The sequence below is a fragment of the Triturus cristatus genome, chromosome 10 (genome assembly GCF_964204655.1).
Source record: "Triturus cristatus chromosome 10, aTriCri1.1, whole genome shotgun sequence".
Lineage (NCBI taxonomy): Eukaryota > Metazoa > Chordata > Amphibia > Caudata > Salamandridae > Triturus > Triturus cristatus.
The window spans coordinates 547,019,305-547,035,183 of record NC_140593.1 but is presented as its reverse complement, the minus strand read 5'-3'; positions in this window follow the sequence as shown (position 1 = coordinate 547,035,183).

The following is a 15,879-nucleotide window of genomic DNA, read 5'->3' as shown; positions in this document are numbered from 1 at the left end:
TCGGACACCATAGCCTATGTAGGTAGAGGAAGATCTTGTAATAGGAATCAGACTAGATATCATACTGACTCAATACATCCGATATGTCCAGATAATAACAGGAATTTTCAAATACCTATAATTAATATAAGGTCTAACGAGCATTCGTTCCAAACCGCCGACAAACTACTCCGAGAACGAAGGGGTTATCATTTCCTCGATTCTATGGATGAACAAGATTTAGCCAGGGCAGCTGTCCATTGGGTGGACAGTCCCGGAAAATATAGTGATGATACAGTAGTACGCACATTTTTGAATCTTACCCCAGATGAACAAAGGTTAGCTGGGATTTATATGATTCAACAACTCATTATACTATATCGGAGTCAGCATTCGGACCCTGGTCCCTTGCCTGACATACTGACTGAATTTATAATTGCTTGGGTTTTGGTGCAGTGATTGGATAAGTACATAGTGCTGGCTCGGTGATTGGAAGAGTGCACGGGGAGTGACGGGGATTGCTGGACTGCATGGGTAGTGCTCAGGGGATTGTAGCATTGCATGAGTTAGTGCCTGAGTCATTTGAACTTTGTCTCATTCTCTGCGCGGCTCACGAAGCCTGACATCAGCCTATTCTCTGCCAAGAACTGTATTTCACCTTCGAATTATCTGCTTCCCCCTCAGCCGATGCATTCCTGCCTAGTAGCTTAAGTAAACATTCTTCCAGTTACCAAGCAAAAAGGCCGGCTTCTCTGTCCTCATGCAAGTAATTCATAGCCTTGTTACCATGGAATATTCCTACCCCCTCGCATTTAGTGTAGACACTTAGACGCTTGTACATGCACGCACAGTCAGTATAGAATAGATTCTGTTCGAGAGTCCTTCTTTTTATGGATAACATAGTTCTTTAAACATAGGATGTTAGATATGATTTGGGATTAGGTTGACTTGACCCCCCAGACTTCTTGTCTCCACATGTAGAGCTAAATGTCAAGTCCCCTTCACCCCCTAGTTACACGTCAATTACACGTCAGACTGCTGCGCGCGCATCCATGCCAAGTATTATCTTATAGATCCACCTATACATGACATCACAACCAATTATGTTCCTTTTTTCGCCTTATTACACCCATTTCTGGTTACGCAGAACAACTCGTCATTTTCCTTATCAATTGTTACGCCTACTGTATTCACTTCATTATAATGTATGTACTATAAAAGTTACTTCTTGTCAATAAAGTGTGTGCTTCACTTCCTGAACCTTCGTGGTGACGGAACATTGGGAGCAACCGATTATAATCGAATTAATGGAATAAAGCCCATTCCGAACCTCTAATACCACGGATTCTGCCTCTCATTTTATTGAGCTATTTTACTATGTTCCTGTATCAAATTCAGTCCCGGTAAAGGAGAAATATTTACCACATGATGGCGCCCGAACAGGGACACTTTCTCATCTCACGCGCCGGCGGTGCGTTGCAGGCCCGGTCTCCTGCCACAGCTGGACGGACAATAACGCGTACCAGCAGGATTTCCTGTATCTCCCTCCGGTCAAGCGGGGGCGACTGGGACTGCGATCAACACCCAGACGAGGCGGTGAGAAGTGCGAAGTATCCCGACCAGAGCCTAGCTGAGAGAGCAAGATCCGAGGTATACAGAGACCCACCAGTCCGAAGTCAAGCCCAGTGTCCGACGAGTCGAGTCGAGTCGAGTCCAGTCCGGTTCAAGTTCAAGTTACTGAGGCCTTCCGTTTCCGAAGCTACCCGGTGAGTACCATTGCTGGGGAGGCATTTCTGACGTGCACATAGGTTGTGCCGGTCAAGACGGGTTTGGGTACACAAATCCGGTCTGCACTGTTTTAGCAGTGTATCTGTACTGTTTAGCAGTATATCAAGTATTCCGAAGTATTCCGAAGTGTCTAGTTATTGTCTAGTTATTGTCGAGAATTAAGCTTGGTGATTAGTTATGCAGACGATCATCATTGTTGTTTCAGTTAAAGGTTTAATGTTTAATGTTTAAAGTGTTTAAGTATGTTCTGTATATCGTGGTATGAATGACTGTTCATTATCGTGTTTATTGTATTAAGTCTGTTCAAATTCAAGTATCAGGTCAAAATCAAGTATAAGGTCAGTTCTCAATATGCCGCTCTTTTCGAAATTAAGACAGATCACTACCAGAAAAGGGGTTCTCGAAGAAGCCGTCCCTATTCCTCCTAGGGACACTCCAGGGCACTTTATGTATCACAAACATGGCTTAGACGCTATATTATTTCTTGATTTATGGGTAGACTATACCAAGGGATTACCAGAAAGTCAGAGGTGGCCCACAGCGGGGACCTGGGATGCAGAGTGCATCATGAAAGTCGAGGAAGAGTTATGGAAAAGGAAAGTCAGACAGTCACAGAAAGACGCCATTGAATTATGGCGTAAAGAATCACATAGACGAACAGAAAAAGCACGTAGACAGGAAGAGAAGAGTAAAGAGAATTCCAATAAAGTTCGAGAGAATCTATTAATTGAGGAAGGTATCCGAGTGAAATCAGAACAAGTAGACAGACAAAGAAATGCCCTTATGAATGGTATGTATCCCCTTCTGGCCGAAGGATTACCTAAGGCTACTCCAGAAACACCAAAGGACTTGCCAACCCCATTGTTCCCAATAAAGGTACATCCTAAGGGGCATCCTAGAACCGCAGAAGATGTTTTTCTTTCCTCATATTTAGATGACGCAGCTCCCGAGTATGCTAATTCCGCCCCACATAGACTGCATACCAGGGAGGTTCAACGCCAAGATCCAGTGCCCGTATCCCTACAGCAACAAATCGAGTTACAAGTTCCGGCAAGCACATCTGTTTCTGTATCCGCTCCTACAGCCACTTCTATGGCTGTGTCCACACCTGTAGTTGCTGTGTCACGTTCGACGAATCCTTTTACACCCGACGCCCCAGATGGGGCCGCGGGAGGAGCTACCAACATCTTTTCTACGCCACCCAGAATAAATAAACTTACTTTTCAAGAGTCAGCGCATTCACGTACACCCAAACTCCTTAGTGCCCGTGCGCTTAAGGAACTTCTTATAGATTGTAGATATGACCCGGTGCCTGGAAAGGAGGACGAAATGACCCTAGCATCATTGCGTATCAGACGAGCCGCAGTGTATTTAGCGAAGTTACCAGGAATGACTGCGCATCTAGATAATATATATCATTTTGTCCAAACAGGGCGAGATCCAGAATGTATTTACAGAGCTATGGAATACCAGAAAGTAGAGATACAGGGGGAACTGTTACGTTTCCTCATAAACTGTGTGATCAGAAATAAAAACCGACCCGGGGTAGACCCGGAAGCAATGAAAATTCTTACAAGATGGAGCCAGAATATATCAGAAGGGAGACATGATAAACAAAATTGTATAATAGCCATGTGCCGAAAGATCCGTAAAGAAATAGAACGCCTACACGAAGAGCGATTAGAGGTAGACGAGTTCGAACAAAACGAGGAAGAAGGGTCAGGACTGCCCACAGGACAGTCGGACACCATAGCCTATGTAGGTAGAGGAAGATCTTGTAATAGGAATCAGACTAGATATCATACTGACTCAATACATCCGATATGTCCAGATAATAACAGGAATTTTCAAATACCTATAATTAATATAAGGTCTAACGAGCATTCGTTCCAAACCGCCGACAAACTACTCCAAGAACGAAGGGGTTATCATTTCCTCGATTCTATGGATGAACAAGATTTAGCCAGGGCAGCTGTCCATTGGGTGGACAGTCCCGGAAAATATAGTGATGATACAGTAGTACGCACATTTTTGAATCTTACCCCAGATGAACAAAGGTTAGCTGGGATTTATATGATTCAACAACTCATTATACTATATCGGAGTCAGCATTCGGACCCTGGTCCCTTGCCTGACATACTGACTGAATTACTTATGAATAAATGGAGAGGTCCAGGTACTGAATTAATTAAAGAAATTCTAGAATCAAGAAAGCAGTATATTCTTTTTGTATGTTCAGAACATGTTCCATTGTCCGTCAAGGAAAGAACTACGTATCACATAGATAGACAGAATCCCTTACGAGAAGTGCACCCAATAAAGGGTGAGGACAATCAGTTTAAACGCGTATTTGTATATACGCCCATATCGAAAATAGAATTGTTACAAATGAAGAAAGTGGTACCCAGTCATGACAAAGACCCAGCGGGTTTTCACCGAGAAATTAAAGACATGTTACTCATGGGAGAGTATACCTACCCCGACATTATGACAATATTAAAGGTATTGATGCCTGCTGGCATTTATGAAAAACTCAAGGAAAAAGAGTGGGAGGTAGGAGACCAAAAGATAGAATGGTCAGTGTTAGAAGCTGAAGAAAAGGCCCGAACTGCAGGAGCAGGGCTTGGGGACAAAACTAAGGCATTACCAGGATTACTAGTACAGGTACTGCCGCGTTTATTAACTACGAAAAAGGAAGATTGGGGTACAATTTCAGCCTGTAAACAGAAGCAAGATGAAGACACTAGTGATTACTATGCCCGATTTGAAAAATGTTTTGGTATAAATAGTGGCATAAAAGCAAGTAGCGAATCATACCCACATCTGTTTGTAACAAAATTAGTAGAAAATGCTCTGCCCCCAGTAAAGAATAGAGTATTAAAATTCGAGAGTACCTGGCAAGGTAACACTCCATCACAAATGTTACAAATGTTACAGTACCATCACAATAGAATTAGAGAGGAACAAGAACATGAACACAGACGCATGAAAGACACGAAAATGAAAATGTTAGTTTCTCAGACAGTTCCAGCTGAAGGGCATAAAAGGGGTATGACACATTCCGATTCAGCAGGACCTGTAAAAGGGACATGCAATTATTGTAAAAAGCCAGGCCATTACGTACACGATTGTCCAGTTTTAAAACATAATATCGCCATAGGTAAAACACAAGAAAGATCACGGCCACTCAGACAAGATCAGAATGAACAAGGAGCTATGCAGCATGCTCAGGCCATGCCAGCCGCACAACAGCCAATACAGTTTGTGCCAGCTGCACCCCCATTGCCTGTTGCTGCCACACAAACAACAACACGACAAATGTATCAGACCGCACAGTATGAATATCCCGAGTATCAGCGTTATGCATGAACAAGCCTAGAGAGGGAAGTTGACTTACCCCTTATTGAAATCCCAGTAGACCAAGAAGGACCTTATGTACATAGTGAATTATTAGGCCAAGATAGAAAATTTCTACTCGATACAGGGGCAAGTCGAACGACCATAAAACGTAGTGAAGTTCCAGGGGCACCCCTCTCAGGCTCACAGAATATTTCCCTTGGTTTTTCAGGAAAACCTATTGTTAATGAAGTGTCACAACCTCTGCCACTTACGATAGGACCTTTGACCCGAACTACAGATTTATTGCTTACTAAATCATGTCCAGAAAATCTATTAGGAATAAAAACGTTAAAATCTCTAGGAGCTATAATATGTTGTTCTCCGGAAGGAGTAAGATTGTTTTTACGTGATTTTAAAGGTCACTATGTGTCTAGAGACATGGATCCCCGATTACAGATTTTACCTACACGTCTATGGGCACAAGGCCCTACTGATGTTGGATGCATAAATATTACACCATATCGAGTCACATTAAAGGCAGGAGTGGTGCTACCACGAATGCGACAATACAAGTTACCACCAGATGCTGTAGTGGCTTTACTACAAATCATTGACGAGCTCATTGCCCAAGGAGTAGTTGTGGAAACAGACTCCAATATATGTAATTCACCGATAATACCGATTCTTAAACGAACAGATCCGAAGGCCCCGCCAGTATATCGATTGGTTATTGATCTGCGCGAGTTAAACAAATGCATTGTGCCACAATTCCCTGTGGTCCCAGATATCTCGTCATTACTGACAGCTATTGATTCCGAAGCGACATTCTTCACTGTAATCGATCTCAAGAATGCCTTTTTCAGCGTCCCAATAGATCCGGAAAGCCAATATTTGTTCGGATTTAGTTTAAATGGACGTAGCTTTAAATTCTCACGCGCACCTCAAGGATTTACAGAAAGCCCCAGCATCTATAGCCAAGCACTGAAACGAGAACTTGACAGTATCCACATGCCAGTTAACACTGCTCTGCTTCAATACGTCGATGATCTGCTGATCACCGCCCGAAGCGAACCTGAATGTGAAAAAGCATCACTGACAGTTTTACAATTTCTAGCCGAAAAAGGGCACAAGGTGTCCCCTTCTAAGCTGCAATTCTGTGTCCAGCGAGTTATTTATCTTGGACACTCGCTGTCCAAGGAGGGAAGGCAGCTTACACCAGACCGCATTCAGTTAATAGCTAACATGCCAATACCCAAGACACAAAAGGAGGTGCGGGCTTTCATAGGCCTCACTTCATACTGTAGACAGTGGATCCCGCAATATGCATTTCTAGCAAAACCACTCATTCAGTTGACAACCCAGGAGGCAGCCACATCGACTGTTCTCCCTTGGACTCAAGAACATACACAAGCTTTTGAAAGCCTAAAGAAAGCTTTATGTCAAGCACCTGTTTTAGCAACGCCATGTTACAGAAAACAGTTTACACTCTTTGTTACAGAACGCGGAGGTACTGCTTTGTCAGTACTCACACAGGAGCAAGCAGGAGCACACAAACCATGTGCTTATTTTTCTAGTACATTAGATCCCGTAGCTCAGGCTTTGCCTGCATGCCTGAAATCAGTAGCAGCGACAGCTTTAGCAATCAGACAAAGCGATGCCATAGTGTTAGGACATCCATTGACAGTTCAAGTACCACACGCAGTAGAGGTTCTTGTAAATAGAACACAAACACAACACTTGACTATAGCACGACTTACAGGGTATGAACTTACATTGTTTCAGCCACATATAGAAATAAGACGCTGTAACACATTGAATCCTGCCACACTTTTGCCAGTAACCGGAACAGACCCACTAGCCCATGACTGTATTGAAGTTATTACTGTAACGACAAAACCCAGACAAGACTTGACCGATGTTCCATTGTCAGATCCAGACTTGACATTTTATGTAGATGGTTCATGTAAGAGAACAAGTACAGGAGAATTAGTGGCCGCTTATGCAGTCACAACAGATACTGAAGTCATTGAAACTAATCGTATAAATACTTTGTCAGCTCAAGCCGCAGAGCTCATCGCTCTGACACAAGCCTGTATTCAAGCCACGAATAAAAAAGTCAACATATACACTGATTCACGTTATGCATTCGGAGTCGTACATGACTTCGGCGTGCTGTGGCGAGAGAGAGGTTATTTAACTTCCCACGGTGCCCACATTCAGCACGGACCCCTCATTCATGCCTTATTAGATGCAATACATCTACCTACTGCAATATCAATTATGAAATGTAAAGCTCATACGAAAGTTACTGATATCATTTCCCAAGGCAATGATCTAGCCGACAGAACGGCTAAACAGACTGCTCAAACTCAAACTCCCGACATGACAAAGACAATAGTCCCGATGCCGACACATTGTATGACAGTTAAAGATCCTACTCTTGACGTAATTGACATACAGACACATGCTACACCAGACGAAATAAAGAAATGGACTGAATTAGGAGGGATCCAAACGGACCAAGGATGGATGATGAAGGAAAAGTCTGTATGGTTCCTTCCTGATTCAATGGTCCAAGTTATAATTAACACTATACATAGTCCGGCACATCTAGGAGAAAAAGCTATGCTAGACAGCATTCAACACATTTGGTTTAATAAACATTTACGAGCAGCAGCCAAACAAAAGGTCCGTACCTGTATGATCTGTTGCCAGTTCAACCCAGGAAAAAGTGTTCCCGTAGAACAGGGTGGATTTCATCCTCCTGATCACCCTTTTGAAGTCCTACAGATGGATTATATCCAGATGGAACGATGTCGAGGATTCAAATATGTTCTCGTAGTTGTCTGCGCTCTGTCCCGTTGGACAGAGGCGTACCCGGTTTCAGATTACACTGCCCCGACTACTGCCAAACAGTTGGTTCGAGAATTCTTCCCACGATACGGTTTACCACGTGTTGTCTACTCAGATAACGGCCAGCCGTTCTCATCCGAATTAATGAAACACGTTTCACTTCTGCTAGGATATCAGTGGAAATTCCACTGTGTCCGACACCCCGAGGCAGCAGGTCTCGTGGAAAGACATAATCAGATACTGAAAATCAGACTGTCCAAAATATGCAGAGAGAAAGGGGTCGACTGGATAGTAGCATTACCAGTTGCACTCTTTTACATGAGAATGGTAGCACATTCACGAACAGGGCTATCCCCGTATGAGGTGATCTTCGGTAGACCACCAAATATGTGGGGGACGCCTATACCACGCAAAATAACTGATATTGACTGTAATATGCTGACAGATTACTTGGCTTCCTTGATGTCTGCACTACAATCTTGTCGTTCACAGGTAGCTGCAGCCTTTCCTGACAACACTGAGGTGAAACCCCATGACGTAGTTCCGGGGGATCTCGTCTTTGTGAGGAATTTCGACCGAAAGACTCAGCTGGAGCCCAGGTGGAAGACACCCAAGTTGGTTCTGCTGACCACAAGAACAGCCGTGAAGATCGAGGGCCGCAAGGGATGGATTCATTCAAGCCATATCAAAAGATTTCATGGACAATCCTCGGATATAGACATTGTGCCCTGCACTCCCTCACAGACTGATTCAAAACTTCCTTTGGTGGAAAAAACTGAAAGCGAACTTTACAAAGTTAAGTTAAGGCCTAGGACGTCAGACGGTTTGATTGTTTAAGTCCTCTCCTAGGTGAAGCGGTTGAATCTGTCTCTGACATGTATCCTCTAGACCTGAATCATGAACAGTCGCGAAAAATGATGAAACGACAGGCGTATTGTAAATCACTGCGTAGCCATTGTATAGGGACATTATTAATTTTGTTTTCCTTAAGTCTTTTAATAATTATTACCAGTATGTTGTTGCACATATATTACCCTATTGCCAGAAATGTTCACAATGTTATTGCAGAACATTCTTTTAGTGACTTACCCCCGCATGAATTGTCCTATAGACTTGCGCTGCGCAATAACACTTTCATTAGTATGTTACATCATTCCCATCAGACTAGTAATGCCACTAATTGTTGGGTGTGTGGCCGACTCCCTCCCTATCAGAATTATGAAGGAGTCCTGCCATTCTTTCCACACCCATTTACACACAATGGCTCCTGTGGAGCATGGTTCAGTTTAATCAATTCCATAGACTCAGACACAGCAGTTTACCAAGATCATTGGATATGGGGAAACCTGAACCTAGTTTTACTCAAAGTCTGCTACCCTGACAAGGAGGGTCGCCCCAAAAGAACAGGAACTGATCTAGAAAATGAAGTGTATGGATTAGGTAATTTTACACCTAATCTCATGATTCTAAATGTCGTATCCGAAGTTGAGCTAGTCTTACCCACCATGTCAGTATTCCCAGCAAAAGGTGAATTGTGTGTAAGAAAGGTTGGTTCCATACATATGGGCCATAGTAAGTGCACTACTACGGTAGAATTCAGTGATCAAGGCAAATCTTCATTCAGAGCTTATCGCCACTCCTACTTTATATGTGGTCAGACTGCATATATGCGTCTACCTCTAGATTGGGATGGTACCTGCTACATAGCATTCCTTTTGCCACCTGTTTTCCTAGCTCCTCCTGATTATTATAGAAATATTCATTTAGTACACAATAGAGAGCGGAGAGATCTCCCAATTGTCGATTATACTGAGACAGCATGGGACAAGTATGTAGATTTCAATAAAGGCATCTTTCCCTATATAGGTACAGTTACCAATAGTAAGCTGATACGTAGATTAACTAGAACCCTTGAAGCAGTAGTGAATGAAACTATTTCCGCCTTAGGCAATTTAACAGAAGAGCAGTCTGCTATGCGGATTGTTGTGCTTCAAAATCGTCTTGTCCTTGACGTCATCCTGGCTGACAGAGGCGGAGCTTGTAGGGTCATCGGATCAAGCTGCTGCGTATTCATACCAGAAAATTCGCCATCTGTATATAAAGCTATAACTCGCCTTCACAAGATTGTAAGCCAGATGCACCAGAACCCAGGCACTTGGACTTGGTCCAGTTGGTTTTGGAATGTGATATCAGCCTGGGGATGGAGAGTTCTATCCTTCCTAGGTATTGGCCTTCTCCTACTACTCAGTTGCTGTCTATGTCTACAATGTGGACCAGCGATCTGTGGTCTGTGTGCCACATCGTGTATTCCACCACCAAGATTTCATTCGTCACGGAAGAAGAAAGAAGAACAAATGATGCTATATGAACAGATCAATGGATTAATGAAGATTGATATCTCTTAACGGGCAAGTAGGGGACAAGGAGGGAATGTGGAAATATGGATTTTTCTGGTCAGTTATGTCCCCTATCTTGGACCCCAACAGTTCTATGTGCATGTCACAAGTACCTGTGTGTTCCCTCCAGTTCCAGTTATAAAGACGCAAACACATGTGCGTCCACCGTCAACATGTCCTCTGTCAGATCCGCCATGAATAGGCCGGATATTCCATTCCTAAGTATGAAAAGCCACCGGCTTTATATGGTTCACTTATGCCATTTTACAGTCCAGGCAAGTAGGCCCTGATTCTGTCATCAAACTCTTCTTGCCTTCTGCCTCTGAAAGCTCCAGTCTGAGCCTGCATCTGTGACCATGAACTTTGTCTCATTCTCTGCGCGGCTCACGAAGCCTGACATCAGCCTATTCTCTGCCAAGAACTGTATTTCACCTTCGAATTATCTGCTTCCCCCTCAGCCGATGCATTCCTGCCTAGTAGCTTAAGTAAACATTCTTCCAGTTACCAAGCAAAAAGGCCGGCTTCTCTGTCCTCATGCAAGTAATTCATAGCCTTGTTACCATGGAATATTCCTACCCCCTCGCATTTAGTGTAGACACTTAGACGCTTGTACATGCACGCACAGTCAGTATAGAATAGATTCTGTTCGAGAGTCCTTCTTTTTATGGATAACATAGTTCTTTAAACATAGGATGTTAGATATGATTTGGGATTAGGTTGACTTGACCCCCCAGACTTCTTGTCTCCACATGTAGAGCTAAATGTCAAGTCCCCTTCACCCCCTAGTTACACGTCAATTACACGTCAGACTGCTGCGCGCGCATCCATGCCAAGTATTATCTTATAGATCCACCTATACATGACATCACAACCAATTATGTTCCTTTTTTCGCCTTATTACACCCATTTCTGGTTACGCAGAACAACTCGTCATTTTCCTTATCAATTGTTACGCCTACTGTATTCACTTCATTATAATGTATGTACTATAAAAGTTACTTCTTGTCAATAAAGTGTGTGCTTCACTTCCTGAACCTTCGTGGTGACGGAACATTGGGAGCAACCGATTATAATCGAATTAATGGAATAAAGCCCATTCCGAACCTCTAATACCACGGATTCTGCCTCTCATTTTATTGAGCTATTTTACTATGTTCCTGTATCAAATTCAGTCCCGGTAAAGGAGAAATATTTACCACAAGCAGAGAAGCGTTGCGTTAGATTCCTGTCTTCCCTCCTCGGACCTTGTGGGGGAATCGCTATCCGTTGTGTACCTGGCACCATTACCATCAGAACGAGAACCAGAATGCTGCGTCTTGAGTATCCTCATCAGGGGAACCTTCACCAGTTTGGGCGGTAAAGCGCTAGCGTCCATTAGAGGGTTTGGTCCCTTCTTTGAAGCTCCTTCTGCTGGCCGCTTAGGGGTTCATTTCAGTGGCGCTTTGGCATTTATTGTCTCACAGGCTCCCTTGGCTGGCAATTTAGGGGCTTATTGTAACGGCGCTCTAGCATCTGCATCTTCTTATATGTTTCGACTTTAAGCAAAGCAGCACCCCACTTCTTTTGTGCATACTATCCATATTGTATTGTCTTGTATGTCAGAGATCGTTATCGGAGGAATAAGCTCTGAATATTCTTTTCTTTCACGCACTACCTATGCCGCTAGTTATGGTGAATAGCTGCAAATAGGTACCTTAGAAAGCAATTGGGTTGTGATCAGAACAACCTACACTATTTAGTATTATTGGACATCGTTGGTTGTGCTATTAACAACCCATGCTGATTATTGAAGCCACACGACATTACATGTCGACATATGCTTTGAGAGGGTAAGAGGAGTAGTTTCTATACTCTGTAAAAATTCTATTATTTTACATTGTGCTTAGATACTTACAGAACTTTTTTCCTTATGTTTAGGAGCATCACATCTTTTATTTAAATTTTATCACCTTTTGGACACCAGTGGAAGAGGGGAGATGTTCAGGTAGATTGTTGGGCCAATCATTTAGCTTGTTATTGCAAACCTAGTCGCCATGTCTGTTAAGCTTGCTGTCTGCTAACGTAGCCTTTTGTTTGCAGGACTTCTTTTGGATCTCAGTGAGGCTTTCGAGGTGCTGGAGGTGCGCTGGACCTGCCCTGTCTCTCCTTCCCTTGTCTCCCCTCTTCCCCCATTCACTTGTTCTGCTTTGACTTTGTTGGGCGGGCTAGTGGTGGAGGGAAGTTGGGAATTGTCATCTGGCTCCTGCTTCCAGCCCCCGCTGAGACCTCAGGTGAGCCTGACAGTTTCAATCTGTTTTTTCTTTTTATAAAATGCTGATCTCTTTTATATTTCTTGCCATCTTTTAATACATTTTGTACTACTCTATTGTGAAACATTTGTTTCCTTATTTCATCAAATTGATTCTTTCTTCTTTTACCATAGATTGTTTTTTCAAAAGGTGATTTGCCATTAATTTATCCTTTTTTCATTTCATTCTTCTTTGTTCTTGAGGTATTCTTTCTACTTTCTACATTGTCCAAACTGTTTGTAGTCCTTGAAAGTCTTTTAATAAATTCTTTTGTTCTCTTACCGCAAGAAAAAAGAGATATATCCTGAGCATATTTCACAATCAATCAAAGTTCTTAGTAAATCAACAACAAGAGGTCTTCTTAATCTTCCTAGGACTGTTCTTGGAGAAGTATTAAAGAAATAAAAGAAGATTAAGAAGACCTCTCGTTGTTGATTTACTAAGAACTTTGATTGATTGTGAAATATGCTCAGGATATATCTTTTTTCTTGACTAAACGGTGTAGAATTTCTATACCTTCTGGTATATGGTGTGTGGCCATTACCATATCCTTGGAGCTATTCAAATTTTGAATTTAGAATAACTCACAACTCTGCGCAATTGTTACCCAGCCATCCGTTCTGTGTAGTACTCTTACCGCAAGACTTTTTCTTTTTTTCCCACATGTTGTCGTTCATCTAATTCTTGCTGTTGTCTTTTCTTTAAATAGTGTTGTTTCTTTTCTTCTTTTCTGTTTTCTGTTTTTTTTGGTCACGGTAACTCTTTTTTAATGATGATGAAGAATATCTAAAAAAAATGTTTTTTAAAACATATTATTAATATAACTATGCAGAAATATTCTATTCTATTACTAAACAAACACGTTCTACATAAAAACCAATTAAATGCTTTATTTTGAAATCACATTGAGTTTGATGCACTACACGGGTACTACCTGGATAATTGGAGGAGTGAATGAGTAGTGTTTAGGTGTTTAGAGGAGTGCATGGGTAGTGCTCTGGAGATTGTAGCACTGCATGAGTTAGTGCCTGGGTCATTGCATGAGTACATGGGTAGTGACTGGATGATTAGAGTACTGCAAGGAGAGTGCATGGTGAATTTATAATTGCTTGGGTTTTGGTGCAGTGATTGGATAAGTACATAGTGCTGGCTCGGTGATTGGAAGAGTGCACGGGGAGTGACGGGGATTGCTGGACTGCATGGGTAGTGCTCAGGGGATTGTAGCATTGCATGAGTTAGTGCCTGAGTCATTACATGAGTACACGGGTAGTGACTGGATGATTAGAGTGTTGCAAGGAGAGTGCATGGTGAATTTATACGTGCTTGTATTTTGATGGAGTGATTGGATAAGGACATGGGGCTGTCTGGGTGACTGGATGAGTGCATAGGTAGTGACAGGGAGATTACTGGACTGCATGGGTAGTGCTCAGTGCATTGTAGCAGTGCTTGTGTAAGTGCCTGGGTCATTGCATAAGTACATGGGTACTGACTGGATGATCAGAGTACTGCAAAGAGAGTGCATGGTGAACTTATAAGTGCTTGGGTATTGGCGCAGTGATCATTACATACTATCTAGTTAAGTACAACATGCCAGAAATGGTAATATGTAGTATTTACTTTTGAGCTCCATCTTGACCATTCAATCTACAAATATGCGACATCATTAAGCTATACCTCTCAACAGACTTAAGAAAGAAGGGTAATTAACAACACCTTTTATGAACATTTTTGAAACTACACTTTTATTATATGTCTTCACTTTTTCATCTAAAATTACGTGGCATCATTCTACTCCACCTTTGCTCACACTACAAAAAGAAGCCTAATTTACAGCACCTTATTTCACCATTCTATCTTAAAATATATGGCATCATTTAACTTTACCGTCTGTACAAACTAATAACAGAAACCTAATTATTAACACCTTATATGATCATCTTTCAAACAACACAGTTGTGCTGCATCTTTACCAAAGTATCTATAATCATGCAGTATCATTCAACTATACCTTTGGTGAGAGAACAAAAAATGAAGGCTAATAAACTACACATTATATGAACTTCTTTCAAACTACACATTTGTACTGCATCTTCAACCAACTGTCTAAAATTATGCGGCATCATTCAACTATACCTTTGGACAGACTTAGAAAAACAAGCTTTATTAATAACATCAGTAATCATCTTGAAAAATGTACATCTTACTGTACAGACTCTTTTAAACAACATTCTAGTATAATGAAACTAATTCCAATATACATCTCTACATTTATTAATATATTTCAAACAACACAGTTTTAGAATAATGTCAAATCTTTTTTAAATGAACCTCAAAAATGTATAACTCACCTTGCAAATAACTGTGTTAATTGAAAAATCTCACTCACTCAGATAGGATTTTCTTTTACACACAATCAATGTAATGCACCAACTCAGCAAGGTAAAACCAGTAATGGCAATGTTTCCCTCTCTTTCTTCATACAAATACACATAAGCAACAAAGAACATTGCTTCCCAGAGATTTTCAAATTGTAAAACCATTTCCATTGATTACACATAATAACGCTTAGGAACTGACTTCTTAACCCTTTCTGCTTAAGGCCAGTTTCCATAGTAACAATTCATGGAACATTCAATTTAACTGACAGGTCACAAGTTCACCATATTTTGAAGTTCACCACACAATGTTGCAAATGCAAACAGCAAGTGTGGTTGGCTTTGCAAAACATGACCTTATCCTTTCTACTGTACCTTTCAAACATTTTTCACTGACCAATAACAAACATGCTTTTTAAACAAAGTAAAATGCACCCTATTTTTCAGTGCAGTGTACAATGTTCATAATTAACCAATCATTTCTCTACTTTTTTTAATACAGCATCTTGTCCACCATTTTAGATACCTCTCATTCTACCAACTGACTACCTCAGCTACAGACATTTTTGATTACCTACAGACATCCATCAAGATGCTTTCTGTGTGGATTGTTGGGCACAGCTATGTTTTCTGGTGCAAAAGGTATGCTGAACGCAGAGGTATTGCCAAAAACCTAGCTTTGCAAAATGTAGACATTAAATGAATTGGACAGAGAGGATTAAAGTGGCACCAATTGATGCCTTTGGTTAAAACCTTTTTGCATCTCCAACCCACTGACCTCATGATTGTGCACTGTGGTGGCAATGACCTAGGCACATTGACTGGAGTAGGTCTGGAAATGCTAATGAAGGACACCTTTGC